This window comes from Oncorhynchus gorbuscha, unplaced genomic scaffold (assembly GCF_021184085.1).
Source record: "Oncorhynchus gorbuscha isolate QuinsamMale2020 ecotype Even-year unplaced genomic scaffold, OgorEven_v1.0 Un_scaffold_2447, whole genome shotgun sequence".
Lineage (NCBI taxonomy): Eukaryota > Metazoa > Chordata > Actinopteri > Salmoniformes > Salmonidae > Oncorhynchus > Oncorhynchus gorbuscha.
Genome location: NW_025746956.1, coordinates 26615 through 45000, shown reverse-complemented (window position 1 = coordinate 45000; position 18386 = coordinate 26615). Strand labels below are relative to the sequence as shown.

The window sequence follows — 18386 nt, the reverse complement described above, 5'->3', positions numbered from 1 at the left end:
TTAACCTTTTATCCTGCTGTTCCACCTCTGTTCTACTTCTCCCTGAGGACGTCGAATTAAGAACCCTGGAGAGGAACCATGCTTGTGTGTAGGCCCAGTCTGACAGTGTATTGATGTGCTACAGGGATTCCCACAGGACCAGATGAGGCTGTGGCCCATGCAGGCCCGGAGCAACGGCACCAAGAGACCTGCCATGCTGGACTACGAGGCAGACTGCAGCAAGTCTGTGAGTAACACAACCAGCAGGTTGTCCTGGAAACCTGTGTGTGTGTGTGTGTGTGTGTGTGTGTGTGTGTGTGTGTGTGTGTGTGTGTGTGTGTGTGTGTGTGTGTGTGTGTGTGTGTGTGTGTGTAACCCTGTGTGTGTGTGTGTGTGTGTGAATCCCTGGACTATATTTTTGTGTGTGTGGATCCTGTGTGTGTGTAACCCTGTTACCCAAGTGTGTGAGTGTAGACTGTGTTATCAAAGGCCGGGACTATTAGCCAATTATCAAAGGCCGGGACTATTAGTGTGTGTCAAAGGTGTAACCCTGTGGTGGGACTATTGTAACCCTGTGTGTATCAAAGGCCGGGACTATTAGTGTGGCCGTAACCCTGTGTTAGCCAATTATCAAAGTGTATTAGTTATCAACCCTGGTGTGTGTGTTATCAAAGGCCGGGACTATTAGCCAATTATCAAAGGCCGGGACTATTAGTGTGTGTGTGTAACCAATGTGTCAAAGTGTGGTGTGTTAGCCAATTATCAAAGGCCGGGACTATTAGCCAATGTCAAAGTGGGACCCTATTGCCAATTATCAACCCTGGGACTATTAGTTATCAAAGGCCGGATGATAGACTTATCAAAGGCCGGGACTATTACCAAATCAAAGGCCGGGACTATAGCCAATTATCAAAGGCCGACGGTGGATCCTCAAAGGCCGGGACTATTATTATCAAAGGCCGGGACTATTAGCCTATTAGCCAATTATCAAAGGCGGGACTATTAGCCAATTATCAAAGGCCGGGACTATTAGCCAATTATCAAAGGCCGGGACTATTAGCCAATTATCAAAGGCCGGGACTATTAGCCAATTATCAAAGGCACTATTAGCCACCAAAGGCCGGGACTATTAGCCAATTTATTAGCCAATTATCAAAGGCCGGGACTATTAGCCAATTATCAAAGGCCGGGACTATTAGCCAATTATCAAAGGCCGGGACTATTAGCCAATTATCAAAGGCCGGGACTATTAGCCAATTATCAAAGGCCGGGACTATTAGCCAATTATCAAAGGCCGGGACTATTAGCCAATTATCAAAGGCCGGGACTATTAGCCAATTATCAAAGGCCGGGACTATTAGCCAATTATCAAAGGCCGGGACTATTAGCCAATTATCAAAGGGGACTATTAGCCAATTATCAAAGGCCGGGACTATTAGCCAATTATCAAAGGCCGGGACTATTAGCCAATTATCAAAGGCCGGGGACTATTAGCCAATTATCAAAGGCCGGGACTATTAGCCAATTATCAAAGGCCGGGACTATTAGCCAATTATCAAAGGCCGGGGACTATTAGCCAATTATCAAAGGCCGGGGACTATTAGCCAATTATCAAAGGCCGGGACTATTAGCCAATTATCAAAGGCCGGGACTATTAGCCAATTATCAAAGGCCGGGACTATTAGCCAATTATCAAAGGCCGGGACTATTAGCCAATTATCAAAGGCCGGGACTATTAGCCAATTATCAAAGGCCGGGACTATTAGCCAATTATCAAAGGCCGGGACTATTAGCCAATTATCAAAGGCCGGGACTATTAGCCAATTATCAAAGGCCGGGACTATTAGCCAATTATCAAAGGCCGGGACTATTAGCCAATTATCAAAGGCCGGGACTATTAGCCAATTATCAAAGGCCGGGACTATTAGCCAATTATCAAAGGCCGGGACTATTAGCCAATTATCAAAGGCCGGGACTATTAGCCAATTATCAAAGGCCGGGACTATTAGCCAATTATCAAAGGCCGGGACTATTAGCCAATTATCAAAGGCCGGGACTATTAGCCAATTATCAAAGGCCGGGACTATTAGCCAATTATCAAAGGCCGGGACTATTAGCCAATTATCAAAGGCCGGGACTATTAGCCAATTATCAAAGGCCGGGACTATTAGCCAATTATCAAAGGCCGGGACTATTAGCCAATTATCAAAGGCCGGGACTATTAGCCAATTATCAAAGGCCACTATTAGCCAATTATCAAAGGCCGGGACTATTAGCCAATTATCAAAGGCCGGGACTATTAGCCAATTATCAAAGGCCGGGACTATTAGCCAATTATCAAAGGCCGGGACTATTAGCCAATTATCAAAGGCCGGGGACTATTAGCCAATTATCAAAGGCCGGGACTATTAGCCAATTATCAAAGGCCGGGACTATTAGCAAAGGCCGGGACTATTATTAATTAAAGGCCGGGACTATTAGCCAATTATCAAAGGCCGGGACTATTAGCCAATTATCAAAGGCCGGGACTATTAGCCAATTATCAAAGGCCGGGGACTATTAGCCAATTATCAAAGGCCGGGACTATTAGCCAATTATCAAAGGCCGGGACTATTAGCCAATTATCAAAGGCCGGGGACTATTAGCCAATTATCAAAGGCCGGGACTATTAGCCAATTATCAAAGGCCGGGACTATTAGCCAATTATCAAAGGCCGGGGACTATTAGCCAATTATCAAAGGCCGGGACTATTAGCCAATTATCAAAGGCCGGGACTATTAGCCAATTATCAAAGGCCGGGGACTATTAGCCAATTATCAAAGGGGGACTATTAGCCAATTATCAAAGGCCGGGGACTATTAGCCAATTATCAAAGGCCGGGACTATTAGCCAATTATCAAAGGCCGGGGACTATTAGCCAATTATCAAAGGCCGGGGACTATTAGCCAATTATCAAAGGCCGGGACTATTAGCCAATTATCAAAGGCCGGGGACTATTAGCCAATTATCAAAGGCCGGGACTATTAGCCAATTATCAAAGGCCGGGACTATTAGCCAATTATCAAAGGTTGGGACTATTAGCCACATCAAAGGCCTCTATTAGCCAATTATCAAAGGGGGGACTATTAGCCAATTATCAAAGGCCGGGACTGACCAATTATCAAAGGCCGGGACTATTAGCCAATTATCAAAGGCAGGACTATTAGCCAATTATCAAGATGACTATTAGCCAATTATCAAAGGCCGGGACTATTAGCCAATTATCAAAGGCGGGACTATTAGCCAATTATCAAAGGCCGGGACTATTAATTATTTTAATTACAAAGGCCGGGACTATTAGCCAATTATCAAAGGCCGGCCAATTATCAAAGGCCGGGACTATTAGCCAATTATCAAAGGCCGGGACTTTAAATTATCAAAGGCCGGGACTATTAGCTTATCAGACGGGGACTATTATGCTGTTCTTGAAGATGGGACTATGATCCAAAAAAGGCAGGGACTATTAGCCAATTATCAAAGGCCGGGACATTAGCCAATTATCAAAGGCTATATCCAAAAATACGTACTATTAGCCAATTATTTTTAAATTGAATTGGGGGACTATTAGGGGGGACTATTAGAATTATCAAAGGGGGACTATTAGGGCCGGGACTATTAGCCAATTATCAAAGGGGGAGGGGGTTCCAATTATCAAAGGCTGGTATTCCTTTATTCCCAGGGGGTTTAGGACAGTCCTCTGATCGGGGGGGTTTCTGACTAATGACCACGGTACAAAGCAGCTACTTAAAGATGAAATCACAAGTCATTTCAAAGAAACTGGATGTTTTTTTAATGGGGTCAGTAAAAATGGGTTGTCCTTATTTTAATGATCGTTCAGTTAGAGGGGGCTGTTCTTGAAGATGTATGATCCAAAAAAGCAGAAGGGGACATATCTCACAGCTATATCCTGTAAAATACGTTTATTATTTTAACTGTTTCAGTTGGAGTGGGGGGGGGTTCAGTTAGAGGGGGGGGGGTTCAGTTAGAGGGGGGGGGGGTTCAGTTAGAGGGGGGTTAGAGTGGGGGTGTTCAGTTAGAGGGGGGGGGGTTCAGTTAGAGTGGGGGGTTCAGTTAGAGGGGGGGGTTCAGTTAGAGTGGGGGTTCAGTTTCAGTTAGGGGGGTCAGTTAGTGGGGGGGTTTCAGTTAGGCCTCCCCTCCTTACTCAGCAGCTCCACCTTGTTAAATCCTGAGGAGAACCCTGAGGTAGATGTGAAGTAGTATTAGAGTTGAGGTGTGTGTGTGTGTGTGTGTGTGTGTGTGTGTGTGTGTGTGTGTGTGTGTGTGTGTGTGTGTGTGTGTAGCAGTGTTAAATCCTGAGGTAGATGTGGAGTAGTATTAGAGTGGAAGTGTGTGTGTGTGTGTGTAGCAGTGTTAAATCCTGTGGTAGATGTGGAGTAGTATTAGAGTTGAAGTGTGTGTGTGTAGCAGTGGTAAATGTATGTTGTTTTCTCTACCAGGAGACCTGCTGCCCGTCATGTGTGAGAGAGCAGGCTTTCAACAGGAGACCAGCCTTATCCTCTATGAGGTACACACACACACACACACACACACACTAGCCTTCTCTGAGGTGAGAACACAGGTCACCCAACTCCAGGTCCGTCACATCTACACAAACAGCCTCCATCCCCCATGTGTCTGTGTTCCAGGAAGTGAAGCCTAATCTAACCGAGCGCATACAGGACTACGACGTGTCATTGGACAAGGCCCTAGATGAGCTCATGGACGGAGACATCATCGTCTTCCAGAAGTAAGTCTTTCCAACATGGGAATCTAACAACAACCCACAGGAGGGAACCGAGATGGGGAGAATGTTCTGGTCATCTCAACACATTGTGTTTGGAGAATTCGGGTAACATATTGACTAGCCTCTCCCAGCTAATGTCTGTCTGTTTTCCCTCTCCTCTCCTCTCCTCTCCTCTCCTCTCCTCTCCTCCTCTCCTCTCCTCTCCTCTCCTCCTCTCCTCTCCTCTCCTCTCCTCTCCTGTCCTCTCTCCTCTCCTCCTGTCCTCTCTCCTCTCCTCCTGTCCTCTCTCCTCTCCTCCTGTCCTCTCCTGTCCTCCTGTCCTCTTCTCCTGTCCTCTCTCCTCTCCTCCTGTCCTCTCTCCTCTCCTCCTCTCCTCCTGTCCTCTCTCCTCTCCTCCTGTCCTCTCCTCCTCTCCTCTCCTCCTGTCCTCTCCTCCTGTCCTCTCCTCTCTCCTCTCCTCCTGTCCTCTCTTCTCCTGTCCTCTCTTCTCCTGTCCTCTCTTCTCCTGTCCTCTCTTCTCCTCTCCTCTCCTCTCTTCTCCTCTCCTCCTCTCTCCTGTCCTCCCTCCTGTCCTCTCCTCCTGTCCTCCTGTCCTGTCCTCCTGTCCTCTCCTCCTGTCCTCCTGTCCTCTCCTCCTGTCCTCCTCCCTCTCCTCCTGTCCTCTCCTCCTGTCCTCTCCTCCTGTCCTCTCCTCCTGTCCTCCTGTCCTCTCCTCCTGTCCTCTCTCCCTCTCTCCTCTCCTCTCTCCTCTCCTCCTGTCCTCTCCCTCTCCTCCTGTCCTCTCCTCTCTCTTCTCCTCTCCTCCTGTCCTCTCCTCCTCTCCTCTCTCTTCCTGTCCTCTCCTCTCTCCACAGAGACGACCCAGAGAACGACAGCAGTGAGCTGCCCACAGCCAAGGACTACTTCCGGGACCTCTACCACCGAGTGGACGTTATCTTCTGTGACAAGACCATCCACAACGACCCCCGGCTTTGTCGTCACACTCTCCAACAGGATGAACTACTTCCAGGTAACACACACTACCAACAGGATGAACTACAAGAGGTCACACAGTCTTGCATTGTGGACGTTCCTTCAACATTTGGGTATTGTTCCATAAAGCTAGTGTGTTTAAAGACATGCTCTGGTACTTTGGGTATTGTTCCATAAAGCTAGTGTGTTTTGTTAATTGTTCCATAAAGACATGCTCTGGTACATTGGGTATTGTTCCATAAAGCATGCTCTGGTACTTTGTGTGTTTAAAGACATGCTCTGGTACTTTGGGTATTGTTCCATAAAGCATGCTCTGGTACTTTGTGTGTTTTTTTGTTAAAGACATGCTCTGGTACATTGGGTATTGTTCCATAAAGCTAGTGTGTTTAAAGACATGCTCTGGTACTTTGGGTATTGTTCCATAAAGCTAGTGTGTTTTGTTAAAGACATGCTCCGTACTTTAAATGTATTTCTGAACCTACTGCTTTGGGCTGGATGTGTCAAGGTGTTTGTTGTTCATACTGTTGTTCATATTCATGTATTGATCTGTGAGCGGAATTACTGTCTTACCTCAATTTGCCATGAAATCCGTAGTTTGAAAGCAACTGTTTTCTTGAAGCTGTGCCTCACCCTACAAAAGTACCGGAGAGTCTCTTTAACCTGTCTTGTCAGGTGGCGAAGACGGTGGCTCAGAGGTTGAACACAGATCCCATGCTCCTCCAGTTCTTCAAGTCCCAGGGGTAGGACTGCCGTCACACACACTCCGGTTTTACACGTGCAGTACAGTATGAAAAGTTTGAAGCCCCAAGTTGACTTGTTGAGTAACCTGTCCCTCTCTCTCTCGTCCTACTCCCTCTCTCGCTCCTCCTCCTTCCCTCTTCCTCCCCCCGTCTCTCTCCTCCTTCCCTCTCTCTCTCGTCCTACTCCCTCTCTCTCTCCTCATTCCCTCTCTTCTCCTCCCCCATCCCTATGTTTCTCCTCCTCTTTCCTCCTCCTTCCCTCTCCTTCTCCTTCACCCTCTCCTCCCCCTTCCCTATGTCCCTCCCTCCTTCCCTCTCTCTCTCTCTCTCTCTCTCTCTCTTCTCTTCTCCTTCACTCTCTTATCCTCCTTCCCTCTCTCTCCTCCCCCTTCCCTATGTTTCTCCTCCTTCTCTCCTCCCCCCTCTGTCTCCTCCTCCTCTTTCCTCCCCCTCTCCTCTCCTCTCTGGGCAGGTACAGAGACGGACCTGGGAATCCTCTCAGACACAACTATGAAGGAACACTCCGAGATTTGCTGCAGTTCTTCAAACCACGTCAACCCAAGAAACTCTACTACCAACAGGTGTGGGTGTGTGTGTGTGGGGGTGGGGTGTGTGTGTGTGTGTGAGAGAGATATGATTGACAGTCATCATTGACGGCGACGTGACAGTGGATGGCTGAGTCTATTTGAACTTGACCGGCGCGTCCCGGTGAAGAACGGTGTCTCTCTCGGTAGACAGCAGAGCAGCGAGTCCCTTCCTTTCAGTCCCCATTCAGATGTTTAAGATACGAGTCCCTTCCTATCAGTCCCATTCAGATGTTTAAGATACGAGTCCCTTCCTATCAGTCCCCATTCAGATGTTTAAGATACGAGTCCCTTCCTATCAGTCCCCATTCAGATGTTTAAGATACGAGTCCCTTCCTATCAGTCCCATTCAGATGTTTAAGATACGAGTCCCTTCCTATCAGTCCCCATTCAGATGTTTAAGATACGAGTCCCTTCCTATCAGTCCCCATTCAGATGTTTAAGATACGAGTCCCTTCCTATCAGTCCCCATTCAGATGTTTAAGATACCCCATTCAGAGTCCCTTCCTATCAGTCCCCATTCAGATGTTTAAGATACGAGTCCCTTCCTATCAGTCCCATTCAGATGTTTAAGATATGTTTAAGATACGAGTCCCTTCCTATCAGTCCCATTCAGATGTTTAAGATACGAGTCCCATCGGCCGGCAGACCCCAAACCCATCGGTGTCACACACACACACACACACACACACACACACACACACACACACACACACACACACACACACACACACACACACACACACACACACACACACACACACACACACACACACACACACACACACACACACACACACACACACACACCTGCTTCATGCTGAAGCTCCTCCACCACCAGAGAAGAGTATTATATAAGGTCTGCTCTTAGCCTCTGACCAGGCTTTCAACTACATTATCTTTCCTCGTGATTCTCCTGGTCTTTCAACTACATTATCTTTCCTCGTGATTCTCCCAGGCGTTCAACTACATTATCTTTCCTCGTGATTCTCCTGGTCTTTCAACTACATTATCTTTCCTCGTGATTCTTCTGCTCTTAGCCTCTGACCAGGTTTTCAACTACATTATCTTTCCTCGTGATTCTCCCAGGCGTTCAACTACATTATCTTTCCTCGTGATTCTCCCGAGGCTTTCGACTACATTATCTTTCCTCGTGATTCTCCCGGGCGTTCAACATTATCTTGATTCGTCCCGTTGCATTAGATGTTGCTCTACAGCCCAACTGTTGTTTTAGCTTCTTATTTTACGATATTAAAACATTTTTACAATGTGTCTGTCCGATAGGGGGCGATGGCATCGTACACCGCAATGTGTCTGTCCGATAGGGGGGCGATGGCCTCGTACACCGCAATGTGTCTGTCCGATAGGGGGGCGATGGCATCGTACACCGCAATGTGTCTGTCCGATAGGGGGCGATGGCCTCATACATCACAATGTGTCTGTCCGATGTGGCCTCGTACATCACAATGTGTCTGTCCGATAGGCGATGGCCTCGTACATCACAATGTGTGTCCGTCCGGCATACATCACAATGTGTCTGTCCGATGGCGATGGCCTCGTACATCACAATGTGTCTGTCCGATAGGGGCGATGGCATCGTACATCACAATGTGTCTGTCCGATAGGGGCGATGGCCTCGTACATCACAATGTGTCTGTCCGATAGGGGGCGATGGCATCGTACATCACAATGTGTCTGTCCGATAGGGGGCGATGGCCTCGTACACCGCAATGTGTTTGTCCGATAGGGGGCGATGGCCTCATACATCACAATGTGTCTGTCCGATAGGGGGCGATGGCATCGTACACCACAATGTGTCTGTCCGATAGGGGGGCGATGGCATCGTACACCACAATGTGTCTGTCCGATAGGGGGCGATGGCCTCGTACATCACAATGTGTCTGTCCGATAGGGGGCGATGGCCTCGTACATCACAATGTGTCTGTCCGATAGGGGGCGATGGCATCGTACATCACAATGTGTCTGTCCGATAGGGGGCGATGGCATCGTACACCACAATGTGTCTGTCCGATAGGGGGCGATGGCATCGTACATCACAATGTGTCTGTCCGATAGGGGGGCGATGGCCTCGTACATCACAATGTGTCTGTCCGATAGGGGGCGATGGCATCGTACATCACAATGTGTCTGTCCGATAGGGGGCGATGGCATCGTACACCGCAATGTCTTCTGGGTACATAATCACGATAGGACATAGGTTGACATTGTGTGTGTACCTGTGTGTGGGGGGTTGTACCTATGGGTGTGGGGGGTGTACCTATGGGTGTGGGGGGTGTACCTATGGGTGTGGGGGGGTGTACCTATGGGTGTGGGGGGTGTACCTATGGGTGTGGGGGGTGTACCTATGGGTGTGGGGGGTGTACCTATGGGTGGGGGGTGTACCTATGGGTGTGGGGGGGGTGTACCTATGGGTGTGGGGGGGTACCTATGGGTGTACCTATGGGTGTGGGGGGGGTGTACCTATGGGTGTGGGGGGTGTACCTATGGGTGTACCTATGGGTGTGGGGGGTGTACCTATGGGTGTTTGGGGGTGTACTAACTGTTAATGTTGTCTCCTCTCAGTTGAAGATGAAGATCACAGACTTTGAAAACAGGAGGAGCTTTAAGTCCACATGGCTCAACAGCCAAAACAGAGAAGAGGTACCATCACACCCCCTCCCTGTTTACATTACACACAGTAGAGAGAAGAGGTAACACCACACCCCCTCCCTGTTTACATTACACACAGTAGAGAGAAGAGGTAACATCACACCCCCTCCCTGTTTACATTACACACAGTAGAGAGAAGAGGTAACATCACACCCCCTCCCTGTTTACATTACACAGTATGAAGATACACAGACCCCCTCCCTGTTTACATTACACAGTAGAGAGAGAGGTAACACCACACCCCCTCCCTGTTTACATTACACACAGTAGAGAGAAGAGGTAACATCACACCCCCTCCCTGTTTACATTACACAGTAGAGAGAAGAGGTAACATCACACCCCCTCCCTGTTTACATTACACACAGTAGAGAGAAGAGGTAACACCACACCCCCTCCCTGTTTACATTACACACAGTAGAGAGAAGAGGTAACATCACACCCCTCCCTGTTTACATTACACACAGTAGAGAGAAGAGGTACCATCACACCCCCTCCCTGTTTACATTACACACAGTAGAGAGAAGAGGTAACATCACACCCCCTCCCTGTTTACATTACACACAGTAGAGAAGAGGTAACATCACACCCCCTCCCTGTTTACATTACACACAGTAGAGAGAAGAGGTACCATCACACCCCCTCCCTGTTTACATTACACACAGAGAGAGAAGAGGTACCATCATACCCCCTCCCTGTTTACATTACACACAGTTACCATCATACCCCCTCCCTGTTTACATTACACACAGTAGAGAGAAGAGGTAACAGTTTACATTACACACAGTAGAGAGAGAGGTAACATCACACCCCCTCCCTGTTTACATTACACACAGTAGAGAGAAGAGGTAACATCCCTGTTTACATTACCCAGTAGAGAGAAGAGGTACCATCACACCCCCCTCCCTGTTTACATTACACACAGTAGAGAGAAGAGGTAACACCACACCCCCCTCCCTGTTTACATTACACACGGTGGAGAGACGACGTTTAGATTGCACACGGTGGAGAGGCGACGTTTAGATTGCACACAAAAAGTAAAAAGTAACATTCTGTACTGTCACCTCGTGTGAAAAATGTGATCTCACTCAGGCTTTCTAACCTTTTGACCCTGATGATGAATAAATGACTAACTCTCTCCCTCCAGGAGATCACTCTCTACCCAGATAAACACGGCTGTGTCAGGGACCTGCTGGAGGAATGTAAAAAAGCTGTGGAGCTCTCCGACAAAGGCTCAGAGAAGCTCCGGTAAGCAGAGAGACTGTCACCACAGTGCTGCCCTCTGGTGGTCAGGCCTGTATTACATCCTGGGGTTCTTCAATGCTATTATTAGGCATAACTGCTGCTGTTCTCTACTTTTCTCCACCCTGCCTCTAACCTCTCACTCTCTCTCCCTCATTCTCTCTCTCCCTCATTCTCTCCCTCACGCTCTCTCTCCCTCACGCTCTCTCTCCCTCACGCTCTCTCTCTCCCTCACGCCCTCTCTCTCTCCCTCACGCCCTCTCTCTCTCCCTCACGCCCTCTCTCTCTCCCTCACGCCCTCTCTCTCTCCCTCACGCCCTCTCTCTCTCCCTCACGCCCTCTCTCTCTCCCCTCACGCCCTCTCCCTCTCTCTCTCCCCTCACGCCCTCTCTCTCTCCCCTCACGCCCTCTCTCTCTCCCCTCACGCCCTCTCTCTCTCCCCTCACGCCCTCTCTCTCTCTCTCTCTCACGCCCTCTCTCTCTCTCACGCCCTCTCTCTCTCTCACGCCCTCTCTCTCTCTCTCACGCCCTCTCTCTCTCTCTCACGCCCTCTCTCTCTCTCTCACGCCCTCTCTCTCTCTCGCCCTCTCTCTCTCTCACGCCCTCTCTCTCTCTCTCACGCCCTCTCTCTCTCTCTCACGCCCTCTCTCTCACGCCCTCTCTCTCTCTCTCACGCCCTCTCTCTCCCACCTCCCTCTCCAGACTGTTGGAGATAGTAAGCTATAAGATCATCGGGGTTCACCAGGAGGACGAGCTGTTAGAATGTTTATCTCCCGCCGCCAGCCGTACCTTCAGAATAGAGGTATGTTCCTCCTCTCCTAACATCTCTCTGTCTGTCTCTGTCTGTCTCTGTCTGTCTCTGTCTCTCTCTCTCTGTCTCTCCACACTGTCAGAATAGAGGTATGTTCCTCCTCTCTCTCTCTCTGTCTCTCTCTGTCTCTCTCTGTCTCTCTCTGTCTCTCTGTCTCTCTCTGTCTCTCTCTGTCTCTCTCTGTCTCTCTCTGTCTCTCTCTGTCTCTCTCTGTCTCTCTCTGTCTCTCTCTGTCTCTCTCTGTCTCTGTCTGTCTCTGTCTGTCTCTGTCTGTCTCTGTCTCTGTCTGTCTCTGTCTCCGTCTCTCTCTGTCTCTCTCTCTGTCTCTCCACACTGTCAGAATAGAGGTACGTTCCTCCTCTTCTCCTAACCTCTCTCTGCTCACTCCTCTCTCTCTCTCTCTCTCTCTCTCTCTCTCTCTCTCTCTCTCTCTCTCTCTCTCTCTCTCTCTCTCTCTCTCTCTCTCTCTCTCTCTCTCTCTCTCTCTCTCTCTCTCTCTCTCTCTCTCTCTCTCTCCACACTGTCAGAAAAGAGGTACGTTCCTCCTCTCCTAACCCCTCTCTCTCTCGCTCTAGGAACTTCCTCTGGACCAGGTAGACCTGGATAAGGACACTGAGATGTTGATTCCCGTCGCACATTTCCACAAGGAGGTCTTTGGAACGTTTGGAATCCCTTTCCTGTTGAAGATCAGACAGGTGTGTTGTCTTACTCTGTTTCATGTCTCACTGACTGGATCTGGTGGGACTGACTGGATCTGGTGGGACTGACTGGATCTGGTGGGACTGGATCTGGATCTGGTGGTGGGACTGACTGGACTGGATCTGGTGGGACTGACTGGATCTGGTAGGTCTGACTGGATCTGGTGGGACTGACTGGATCTGGTGGGACTGACTGTTCTGACTGGATCTGGTGGGACTGACTGGATCTGGTGGGACTGACTGTTCTGACTGGATCTGGTGGGACTGACTGGATCTGGTGGGACTGACTGTTCTGACTGGAACTGGTGGGACTGACTGGATCTGGTGGGACTGACTGGATCTGGTGGGACTGACTGGATCTGGTGGGACTGACTGGATCTGGTGGGACTGACTGGATCTGGTGGGACTGACTGGATCTGGTGGGACTGACTGTTCTGATTGGATCTGGTGGGACTGACTGGATCTGAAGCATGGGTCTGACTGGTCTGGTGGGACTGACTGGTCTGGTGGGACTGACTGTTCTGACAGAGGATCTGTCTGGGACTGACTGTCTAGTCTACTCAGACAGAGGTGTCTAGTCCTACGGTCTCAGACAGAGGTGTCTAGTCTACGGTCTCAGACAGAGGTGTCTAGTCTACGGTCTCAGACAGAGGTGTCTAGTCTACGGTCTCAGACAGAGGTGTCTAGTCTACGGTCTCAGACAGAGGTGTCTAGTCTACGGTCTCAGACAGAGGTGTCTAGTCTACGGTCTCAGACAGAGGTGTCTAGTCTACGGTCTCAGACAGAGGTGTCTAGTCTACGGTCTCAGACAGAGGTGTCTAGTCTACGGTCTCAGACAGAGGTGTCTAGTCTACGGTCTCAGACAGAGGTGTCTAGTCTACGGTCTCAGACAGAGGTGTCTAGTCTACGGTCTCAGACAGAGGTGTCTAGTCTACGGTCTCAGACAGAGGTGTCTAGTCTACGGTCTCAGACAGAGGTGTCTGCGGTCTCAGACAGAGGTGTCTGCGGTCTCAGACAGAGGTGTCTGCGGTCTCAGACAGAGGTGTCTGCGGTCTCAGACAGAGGTGTCTGCGGTCTCAGACAGAGGTGTCTGCGGTCTCAGACAGAGGTGTCTGCGGTCTCAGACAGAGGTGTCTGCGGTCTCAGACAGAGGTGTCTGCTGTCTCAGACAGAGGTGTCTGCTGTCTCAGACAGAGGTGTCTGCTGTCTCAGACAGAGGTGTCGTGTCTGCTGTCTCAGACAGAGGTGTCGTGTCTGCTGTCTCAGACAGAGGTGTCGTGTCTGCGGTCTCAGACAGAGGTGTCGTGTCTGCGGTCTCAGACAGAGGTGTCGTCTCAGACAGAGGTGTCGTGTCTGCGGTCTCAGACAGAGGTGTCGTGTCTGCGGTCTCAGACAGAGGTGTCGTGTCTGCTGTCTCAGACAGAGGTGTCGAGTCTGCTGTCTCAGACAGAGGTGTCTAGTCTGCTGTCTCAGACAGAGGTGTCTAGTCTGCTGTAGCTGAAGCATGTTTAATTTTGTCCAATCAAATAAATGTAAATATTATTTGCTCATATGTGATTAAAAAAAAATAAATAATAATAATTAAAAAGTTAAACTTGAGACATCTGCATATATTAAGACTTGTTTTTAGTCTATGATTTTGTAAACCCTTGATGTTATTGTTCGATCTAGACTTAAGAGAGCATTTCAATGGCCAGAACACATACATATGGAGACAACGGACAGAACACATACATATGGAGACAACGGACAGAACACATACACATGGAGACAACGGACAGAACACATACACATGGAGACAACGGACAGAACACATACACATGGAGACAACGGACAGAACACATACACATGGAGACAACGGACAGAACACATACATATGGAGACATGGAGACAACGGACAGAACACATACATATGGAGACAACGACAGAACACATACATATGGAGACAACGGACAGAACACATACATATGGAGACAACGGACAGAACACATACATATGGAGACAACGGACAGAACACATACACATGGAGACAACGGACAGAACACATACATATGGAGACAACGGACAGAACACATACACATGGAGACAACGGACAGAACACATACACATGGAGACAACGGACAGAACACATACATATGGAGACAACGGACAGAACACATACATATGGAGACAAGAGATTCCCGGACAGATTTATATGGAGACAACGGTCTTATGGAGACTACACATGGAGACAACGGACAGAACACATTGGAGACAACGGACAGAACACATACACATGGAGACAACGGACAGAACACATACATATGGAGACAACGGACAGAACACATACATATGGAGACAACGGACAGAACACATACACATGGAGACAACGGACAGAACACATACACATGGAGACAACGGACAGAACACATACACATGGAGACGACAGAACACATACACATGGAGACAACGGACAGAACACATACACATGGAGACAACGGACAGAACACATACACATGGAGACAACGGACAGAACACATACACATGGAGACAACGGACAGAACACATACACATGGAGACAACGGACAGAACACATACACATGGAGACAACGGACAGAACACATACATATGGAGACAACGGACAGAACACATACACATGGAGACAACGGACAGAACACATATGGAGACAACGGACAGAACACATACACATTCCTTGTTTAACTCCTCTGGTCTGTTCAATACTCTCTGAGAAGTTTATTTTACTGTTTTAAATCTTGGTGTTGCTGTACATGACTTTAACCTGTTGGACAAGAGATTCCCCAAGATTTATCAAAGGTCTTTCTTCGAAGTTGTTCTATTCGCTCTGCATTTTTGTCAGGAGTTTTGCATCACAGCAATGAAGTGTAAAGGGGCCTCCAATGTATTTATTATTATTTATTTTTTCCCGGACTGGATCTTTATATTTTTATAGGAGTGATAAATATATATATTTTTATAGGAGTGATAATATATGTTTTTATAGGAGTGGTAATATATATATGTTTTTATAGGAGTGATAATATATATATTTTTATAGGAGTGGTAATATATATGTTTTTATAGGAGTTATAATATATATGTTTTTATAGGAGTGATAATATATATGTTTTTATAGGAGTGATAATGATATATATGTTTTTATAGGAGTGGTAATATATATATTTTTATAGGAGTGATAATATATATATTTTTATAGGAGTGATAATATATATATTTTTATAGGAGTGATAATATATATATTTTTATAGGAGTGGTAATATATATGTTTTTATAGGAGTGGTAATATATATATTTTTATAGGAGTGATAATATATGTTTTTATAGGAGTGATAATATATATGTTTTTATAGGAGTGATAATATATATGTTTTTATAGGAGTGATAATATATATGTTTTTATAGGAGTGATAATATATATGTTTTTATAGGAGTGATAATATATATATTTTTATAGGAGTGATAATATTTGTATTTTTATAGGAGTGATAATATTTGTATTTTTATAGGAGTGATAATATATATATTTTTATAGGAGTGATAATATATATATATTTTTATAGGAGTGATAATATATATATTTTTATAGGAGTGATAATGTATATATTTTTATAGGAGTGATCATGTATATATTTTTATAGGAGTGATAATGTATATATTTTATAGGAGTGATAATGTATATATTTTTATAGGAGTGATAATGTATATATTTTTATAGGAGTGATAATGTATATATTTTTATAGGAGTGATAATGTATATATTTTTATAGGAGTGATAATGTATATATTTTTATAGGAGTGATAATGTATATATTTTTATAGGAGTGATAATGTATATATTTTTATAGAAGTGATAATGTATATATTTTTATAGGAGTGATAATATATATATTTTTATAGGAGTGAATAATATATATATTTTTATAGGAGTGGTAATATATATATTTTTATAGGAGTCATAATATATATGTTTTTAGGACCACTAATATATATGTTTTTATAGGAGTGGTAATATATATGTTTTTATAGGAGTGGTAATATATATGTTTTTATAGGAGTGACATATGTTTTTTCCAACAATTGTTTTTATAGACAGATATATATGTTTTTATAGGAGTGGTAATATATATGTTTTTATAGGAGTATATACATATTTTTAGTGGGTCAGAATGTTTATTTTACATAAATTATGTTTTTTAAACAGTGATAATATATATATTTTTATAGGAGGATTATATATGTTTTTATAGGGTTTTTCCTTTTATAGGAGTTTATATATATTTTTATAGGTTCTCAGGGTGGTAATATATATATTTTTATAGGAGTGGTAATATATATGTTTTTATAGGAGTGGTAATATATATGTTTTTATAGGAGTGGTAATATATATATTTTTATAGGAGTCTAATATATATATTTTTATAGGAGTGATAATATATATTTTTTATGGGAGTGGTAATATATATGTTTTTATAGGAGTGGTAATATATATGTTTTTATCCCTGGTAATATATGTTTTTATAGGGTGTCCATATGTTTTTATAGGAGTGGTAAATATATATTTTTATACACTGAATAAATATTTTTTCATAGGAGTGCCAATTTATAATTTTTAATAGGAGTGGTAATTATATATATTTTTATAGGAGTGATAATATATATATGGAGATTTTTATTTTTATAGGAATAATGTATATATTTTTATAGGTGATAATGTATATATTTTTTATAGGAGTGATAATGTATATATTTTTATAGGAGTGATAATGTATATAGTTTTATAGGAGTGATAATGTATATAGTTTTATAGGAGTGATAATGTATATAGTTTTATAGGAGTGATAATGTATATATTTTTATAGGAGTGATAATGTATATATTTTTATAGGAGTGATAATATATATATTTTTATAGGAGTGGATAATTATATATTTTTATAGGAGTTTTAATATATGCCCTTTTATAGCATATATGTTTTTATAGGAGTGGTAATATATATGTTTTTATAGGAGTGGTAATATATATGTTTTTATAGGAGTGGTAATATATATGTTTTTATAGGAGTGGTAATATATATGTTTTTATAGGAGTGGTAATATATATGTTTTTATAGGAGTGGTAATATATATATTTTTATAGGAGTGGTAATATATATATTTTTATAGGAGTGGTAATGCTATAATTTTTATAGGAGTGGTAATGTATATATTTTTATAGGAGTGGTAATATATATATTTTTATAGGAGTGATAATATATATATTTTTATAGGAGTGATAATATATATATTTTTATAGGAGTGATAATATATATATTTTTATAGGAGTGGTAATATATATGTTTTTATAGGAGTGGTAATACTATGTTTTTATAGGAGTGGTAATATATATGTTTTTATAGGAGTGGTAATAATATATTTTTATAGGAGTGATAATATATATATTTTTATGGGAGTGTAATAATATGTTTTTATAGGAGTGAATATATGTTTTTATAGGAGTAATAATATATGTTTTTATAGGAGTGTAATATAATGTTTTTATAGGAGTGGTAATATATATATTTTTATAGGAGTCCCCCAAATATATTTTTAATAGGAGTGGTAATATATATATATTTTTAATAGGAGTGGTAATATATATGTATTTTTATAGGAGTGATAATATATATATTTTTATAGGAGTGATAATATATATATTTTTATAGGAGTGATAATATATATATTTTTATAGGAGTGATAATATATATATTTTTATAGGAGTGATAATATATATATTTTTATAGGAGTGATAATATATATATTTTTATAGGAGTGATAATATATATATTTTTATAGGAGTGATAATATATATGTTTTTATAGGAGTGGTAATATATATGTTTTTATAGGAGTGGTAA

At 44.0% G+C, this 18386-nt stretch overlaps 1 pseudogene; it reads left to right on the top strand.

Moving 5' to 3' along the window:
- Positions 1–18386, top strand: part of LOC124025780 — a 60525-nt pseudogene that overhangs the window by 32547 nt on the left and 9592 nt on the right.